This window comes from Hyaena hyaena, unplaced genomic scaffold (genome assembly GCF_003009895.1).
Source record: "Hyaena hyaena isolate Hyena2069 unplaced genomic scaffold, ASM300989v1 scaffold_1271, whole genome shotgun sequence".
In the NCBI taxonomy this organism is placed as follows: Eukaryota; Metazoa; Chordata; class Mammalia; order Carnivora; family Hyaenidae; genus Hyaena; species Hyaena hyaena.
The window spans coordinates 83,308-90,916 of NW_024081904.1; the positions used below are offsets into that span (position 1 = coordinate 83,308).

General features: G+C 47.5%; 1 long non-coding RNA gene across 1 annotated transcript; it reads right to left on the reverse strand.

Annotated features, from left to right (window-relative positions):
* Window position 1: 1 nt before the first annotated feature.
* Window positions 2–3,646, reverse strand: LOC120224852. Its single transcript, XR_005526682.1, has 2 exons — window positions 3,483–3,646; window positions 2–441 (listed from the first exon to the last, which is right to left on the reverse strand). It is a non-coding gene; the product is annotated as an uncharacterized LOC120224852 (long non-coding RNA).
* Between the last annotated feature and the right edge of the window lie 3,963 nt (window positions 3,647–7,609).

Sequence of the window (7,609 nt, forward strand, 5' to 3'; positions counted from 1 at the left end):
GTAATTTCTTATGTCTAATCTATAAGTATTTACTTTAGATCGTCCTTTAAGGACAGCGCCCACATTCCAGGCTTCTGCAGCTGACTTCCCTCCTGGAGTCTGAGTTCACAGTGCAAGATGCCCTTCTGGAACCTTGGGGCTCCGCACCTCATGCTCTGGGCCTGAGTGTTTATAAAATGATGACATGGAAAGGAGGGATGGATAAGTAGCGGTGTTCAGGTTTACTGGATTGACTTTTTCCTTGGAAAAAGAGACACATTCTCTTCCAGGGCCACCTGTAGCCTTCGGGCCCAGCAGCGTGAATTTTGTGCGCAGCTCAACTCTTCTGAGTAAAACAAATGGAGCCATTGGTCCAAGCAGCTGGGCGAGCCTCAGGAGGGATCAGCCAAGGAGGCAGCCTGAAGTTGCTTTTAAACAGCGGATGAGGTACTTCCGTTGATCCTGAAAGACAGAGCTGTTTCTAAATACCACAGCATTTGGTATATGGGGGGCATCAATCAGTCAATGAATGAATGAAGAAATGAATTGTTGAAAAAAAAATAAAGTCCATCTTGGGGTGCCTGGGTGGCTCAGTTGGTTAAGTGTCCTACTTCGGCTCAGGTTCGTGAGTTCGAGCCCCGTCTTGCGTTCTCTGTTGTTAGCACAGAGCCCGCTTTGGATCCTCTGTCTCCCTTTCTGCCCCTCCCCCCTCTCAAAAATAAATAAACATTAAAAATGAATAAAGCCCATCTCTGCAAGAGAGCATGTGTAGAAAACACGTTCCAGCAAGCCCCACACTCACGGCAGGGAGGTTCAGCATATTGGACAACTCTTGTGCTCACCATACCCAAGGCCTCGGACCCTTGTTCTGCTCCAGCTACCTCTGCAGGGACCAAGAAAAGCACAGCCTGACCGTGGACCCTGGGCCTGCACTTCATGCCACTCACCTTCCCTTTGGGGGTCCCTGTTGCCACTACGGCATGACTCACGGTGGGAACTTCTTGGTGCCACACATGTGCACCTGTAAAGGACAAGGGAAGTACTTTACCAACGTCCCACTGCGTCAAGATCTGGTGGATATATTCTTCTCCCCCACTTCTGCGGTGGATTTTCCTGAGACAGTATTTCACGAGGCCTCCCGGAAGTGAGTCCTGAGACATGGAATATTCGGTTGTACTTGGATTTGAGCCGTGGTGAGCATGCTACTGCCCCTCACGTAGCTTCTCCCTCCTTTCCTGCCTCACCCTGCCTTGCCCCCCTCTCCCCATCCCAGATTGAACTGCTTCAGGAAAAAGTTCTCTTTCATAAAGACTTTCACCTTAAATGTAATGGAAAATCCAAGAATATTTTTCTATCTTTTAACTTGGGGACAGGAGGATCGATGCATTCTTAGCACACATTTGCACCATGGATTACAAACTTAAGTTAAGCTAAAGACAGCTGAACTAGATTTATTGAATCATATCTACTTCTGTTTGAATCAAGTTCAAATGCCAGATTAGTTTCTAAGCTACATGGGCTGGGGGCAGCTGTGAATGGAAAGGAAAAGGTGTGCCGAAGGATTTGGGCTCCCAGGAGGCTAGATGGGCGTGGACTTGCCCCTCTTCCCAGCGTTCACCCCCCTCAGAGGTCTCAGGGGTGGGGTGGGGCAAAGAGACATTAGTGGTTAACATAGTCTCCTCCCTCTTTATTAGCACTGGAGAAGGTAACCATTCATGTGATGCGAGCGTTAACGTTGTCTATTGTGAATTAATTCTACAAACATTAATTGAGCACCGAGGAATGCTTTGGGTTTGGGTAATATTCTTGGGTATGGTGGTCGTGGCAATGGTCGATTCATGGAGGCACATGTGCCTTCCAGTGGCTCATGGCCCTTGGAGCGAGGCGTACATGCAAGTTCTGGCAGGGCTCAGAGAAGCAGCTGTGCTGAAGGGCGCTGTGGTCCCCGAAAAGTGAGTATAGGAGACTGGAGGTGTGGATACGCAGAGAGGACAGGACATTGGGAAACATGGCAAGTGATAGTTCTGTGATGGGGGATGAGGTGAGGGCCATCTGGGAGACACAGAGCAGAGCACCCTGGTGGGACACTGGGAATGGCTTTCTTATTCTACAGACAGGATTTTGTCTGCAGCTGCCCTTGGAAGTGAAACAGATCACAGTTTCTTAGACCAAGTGATCTTCACAAATAGATACCTTTGCTACCCTGTCATGCTGACCGAGGATGTCTCCACAGCCTGCCATTTCCCCCCTGCGAAGATCAATCTACAGCCACTGGAGGCACAAATGAGATTCGCCCCTAACATAATTTTGACCTTGCACTAAAATAGCCTTTGCCGTGAGTCCTACCCCCTGAATTCGGATTCTTGTTCCCAGTTTTGGGGGAAGAAGTGGGCTGCCAGTGGGGGTGGGAATGAGAGGTGGGGTTGAGAGACTGGGAAGGGAAGAAAAGGACCTCTATACCGGTGTCATTGTTAATCTGGGCACCAGACTTGGAGTACAGAAAAACGGCCGGCTGCCCCCTTGCACATCTATTCTGAGAGATGCAAACCCGGAACGTAAGGGCTCCAGGCTTTCAGAATTGTTGAAAGCAGCCACTCACTGTCTCGGAAAGAGGCAGTGAAGGATCAACTCTCTGGGTTGCTCTTTGTGATAAAGAAATCTTGGCTTGAAAGGGGTATGGAATGCAGAAGGGGAAGGAGTCTAAGGAGACGTTTGATTTGGAAGACCTGAGAGAAAGTCCTAGTCAGATCTGTTCCGTTTCTTCCTTCCTTCTACCCATTTTTAATTCTCTTCCCTCCAGGTGCTTGGTGACTCCCAGCAGAGTCAAGACGAGTCAGTTCTAGAGGCACACAATGTTACAATTCAAATTAAAGCTTAATCCTTATATTCTCTATTTACCTTGCACCAGGCACCTCTCCTTTCTCTGTGGATCAATGGTTAATTCAAAGGAATGACTTTCTAATAGTGGAATTTTTAGTATTTGGCATATCATGGGGGATGGTAGTGGGAGGATGAAGTTCTTTTCTGCTTTTCTCTTAACCATGCCACATCAACGAGCACCCACATGTGAGATGAGCTACATGTATATGTCTAAGTCAGAAGTCAGCAAACTATGTTCACAGGCTAAATTGAGCCAACTGCCTGTTTTTGTAAACCAAGTTTCATTAGACCACAGCCACGTTCATTTGTTTCCATACTGTTTTTGGCTTCAGTCGGCCTGACAATGGTAGAGTTGAGGATTTGGGACAGAGACAGGCTGGCCCACAAAGCCTATGCTATTTACACTCTCCCTGGCCCCTAAAAGAACAGATCTGTTAATATCAGTCTAGGTCAACACATAGCTTAGATTCACTGCAGTGTAGAGACCTGGGTATTGTCCCAGTAGAATTTTGACCCTATCAAGGGGTATTCTCTTTAGAAATATGAAGCGTGAAAAAAGCCCTATGATCAGCTATTTCCAAAAATATTACTAATACTACCTCAAAGTAAAGCCTTTTACTTACTTCATCTGATCTTAAGAGTCACAGTAACTTCAGGGGTAGATACTGTTGACCCAGTTTTGGAGAGAGTAAAACTGTGGCTCTGAGAAGTTAATGACGTGCCCTACATCTTGTAGCTGGGAAGGGGTGGAGCTGAGATTCAAATCCTGGTCTGAAGTGTGATCATAGCCGCTCCTCTCCACTCCTCAGGTGATTAGTACCACCGTGTATCCAGCATCTACTAAATACCAGGTGCTATGCAGTGTGACTTCCCCACATTCTCTCCTTTAACTTCCAAGCCAACTTCATCACAGATGGGAATTTGGAGCCCTATTCCATCACATAAAGGCCCCCGTAGCTCTTTATAAAGGGTCCCTCAAACAAATAACTGCCACCCACCTCTGGCAAGTGATGACCCTTCAGAAACCTTGGGTTCTCTAGTGGAAGGCAGTTCCCTTTTCTTTCCTACAAGGCAATTCTGCGCACTTCAGGGGAACTCAGTTCCTCTTTTATCTTCTTCAGGGCTGGAGAGCTCAGCCTTCGGCAGCTGTTGCCACCATGGGGGCAGCTGGGCTTGTCTTGCAGAGTGGCAGGTGGTAGAGGGACTCCGGGTGTCCAATCGGGAGGTGGGAGTGCCAGTGCGGACCAAAGCATGGTTTGGCTGAAAAGACAAGAGAAGTGTGGTTTCTCAGGAAAAGAATCAACACGGGTGCTTCCAGCTTTCCAGTCTGCCGGTAAGTTGGAGCCACTGGGTCACAGAGAAACACCACTCCGGGTAACTGCGCTACCCGTGCGGCGTGCTCTGTGCATGCCTTCTCTCCAGTCCAACCCATCCTAACCGCCAGGGTGATTCTCTCATCTGTCAGATGACTCTGCTGTTAACTCATTATACCACCACAGGCACTTGGGGCCAGATGTACTATGCTGATCTGTTGCCTGTGCAGAAAATTCATGTTCAATGTGGTAAATTGCTGAAACTGCTATCTGCTTCTTCCAAGAACTTCCAGCTACCCAGTACAGCCAGAGGGTCAATGAGAAAACCAAAGAGCTGTTCTGAGTGGCTATGGTACTCAGCACTTTGGATTTCTTCTTAATTTTTTAAAATTTCAAGTGTTTATTTATTTTGAGAGAGAGAGAGAGAGAGAAAGAGAGTGCACAGGGGAGGAGCAGAGAGAGAGAGGGAGAGAGATACCAAGCAGCCTGTGAGCTGTCAGCACAAAGCCAGATGTGGGACTCGATCTCACAAACTACAAGATCAAGACCTGAGCCAAGATCAAGAGTCAGGTGCTCAACCGACCGAGCCACCCAGGCACCCCAGTGGGGTTTATTCTTACTCAGTTTCTCTACATACTTTGGTTCTTCCGGCTCCACATTCTTTCTCAGTCTGTCTCTGGCAGAAAATAGGAAATGGGGGATTGAGAAGCCGATATCAAAATAAACATGTTTCCTTGGTGTGGATTGCAAACTCTTGTGTGACCTGATTTTTGAGGGGGTGGGGGAGGGATTGGAATTTTGTCACACACAGGCTTAAGTGCAGAGGAAGACACTGCCTCGCCCTACTCACTTCCAAGTCCTAGACCGCCATGAGTAATTGTCTATTAAATCTCCACCTGGATGTCCCTCATGTACCTTCAACAAAACAGATGCAAAGGACACCTACTTTTTCTTCTGTGTTGGTGATGGGCCTCACCATCCACCTAGTCACCCGAGCTAGGAACCTGGGGCTCGCCCTGAGCATGTCCTTTTCCAGGACATGTCTCCACCCCCACTTGGTGTCTTGGTGTGGCTCCCCACAACTGTCCCAGATTGTCACCGTGGCTTCCCAACATCCCCTCCAGCTGCGTTAAGCTGTAGACTCTTTGCCAAGCAAGAACGCACAGAGATTAAGATGTCAATCAAGAAATCGAGTAAACAGGGAGAAGGATGGTGCCGACAAAGCACTGAAAAGGAAGATTTGCCCTCTGCCTACCAATAAAACGAATGTTTGAAAGCCAGTGCACGAAGCAGAAGTTTCAGAAGATACGGAAATGTAAGACGTTGCCCGTTGGGGGCTGGAAGGCATACTGGGCATCGGCTGTGCTGTGCTTCCTTACAGTCATGACTGGTGCTTGCTGCCAAAGAGTCATCACTAAATTATTGCCAACCCCAAATAAAGTAAGCCCAAAACAGGAAATAGGCTCTTGAATTTAACAGAACCTGTTGTCAAATTTCAAAAAGTATTGACTGTGACTAAAAAGGCTGCCTTCATTTGACGTGTGTCTTTACCTCGCGTTTCATGTTTGGACAGATAAAGCAGGCTTTGTCTATGCAGTTCCCAGAGAGAATTTTACAGTTAGGTAAACAAATAAATAGTGACCATGGGGATGTCCCCCCTCGTCATCCCCATGCTTCGGCCCTCCAACATCAGATGCTGTCACTCATCTCTCCAGTTTATGGTGTTTGCTGCCTGCATAACACCATGATGATTTCAACGGTCGATCCAGGGTGCCCACAGAGCCCCACCGTGAAGTTGCCCCTGATAGAGATGGTGACAGTTAAAGTGGTATTCACAGTGGCTGCCATACAAGACATTGTGTTGAAATGTTGTGCCAAGTGGACAGGAGAGGGGAGCTCAGGGGCTGACGATGCCCCCAGAGAATGCAGGGCCCCCGGGCACCTGCAGATCCGTCTTCATTGTGGGGTGGGGGCGGGGGGCTCAGACACTACCCCAAGTGTGCCTCTATCCCAGCTTCTAGTCTACAGAAAGCCTGGCAAGTGGCTAAAGACCCAAGAGGCAACCTCCTGCATGAGCAGGGGCACATGCCTGGCAGTCGTAACCCCCTGTCTTTGGCTAGTGATCCCTGTACTTGGAATTGCTGCTCCCCTCAATCACCAGGGCTTCCTTCCCACAATTCTGGACCCAGAAATCTCCTGTTCTCCTTCCATGTCTCAGTTCTAGAGCCTTCTCCCTGCTCTAACTGAGGTAGAATTTATCACATGATCCTTTACTTTCCTGCCGCATTCATGCATATGGCCACCTGCCACCTCAAAACCTCCCTTATGGGTGCTCATTTATGAGCCTGGGTCCCCGCCTAGACTATCAGCCTCCAGAGAGTTTATTCCTGTATCCCAAACACTTTGCACAGTGTCCAGCATCCAGTAAGGACTTCTTTCTGATGTAAATTACTTCTATGGAGTATCCCAGGAATGGGGGACAGCAATATTTGTATCTTTCTAGGGAAGAAAGCAAATTTTGAATTTCAGCAGCTTGTCCAGTCTGGTGGAGATTTTCATAGCCAGTTCTGTGGAAGTTCAGGTTTATTCTCTGGACAATAACGAAAACCACTGCCTACGTGAGCTGTTCAAAGAGATTCCGTTAGGAGATCCAAAACCCAGCATGGTGTCAGTAAACGTGTTAGTCAGAAAGAAAAGGGGACATAGTTCTGCTTGAGCTGGTGTAAAGCATCAGTCCAAAGGGTGAAACATCTCTCCCCCTGCCTAGCACAGGCAATAGAGAATTGTAATAATGTTATTAGGAAAATGGACATTTCTCCAGTGCCTCCTGATCTGTCTTGTATATTACAGCATTGTTATTTGGTTTGCTCTTTCTTATGATTCTAGAATACCAAATAAACTAATTTTTACCAGAAATCCTAAGATACATTCCAAGGTCCAAAAGAAATAACTGACACCCACATTTGGGATTACTTGTTCTTCTATCCATAAGGACAATACACCAAGAATTTTCCATTACAGTGGAGATATCAGAGAGCTGAAGAGAGTTGTAATTAATTCAATGGCTACAGAATTATTCTGGCCATCGTGGCTTATAAGGTAAAATCATTCCAAGTAAATGCTGGATAACGTCTAATTGACCCCACTCCAGTCTGACTCTTCATAAGCCCTCAGAAATATGTTCATTCATATCCAATTCTTTGTTAGGTTGGGTTGTGTCTAGACATGAGCTCAAAAGGGAAGAGTGACCCCAGAAACACCATGGTACTTTTGGTACTTTTGAGGATGACTTTACTGGGTCAACTCAGGAGAAACAGTGGGAAGAAAGGTCTGACTGTGAGCTGAGGCAAGGGAGAAGGGCACAGGAGGCCAGTTTCCCCTGTCGTGGGTCCCCCAGCTCTGTGAGCTCCTCTCTGTGAGTACTCCAGCATCCCCAA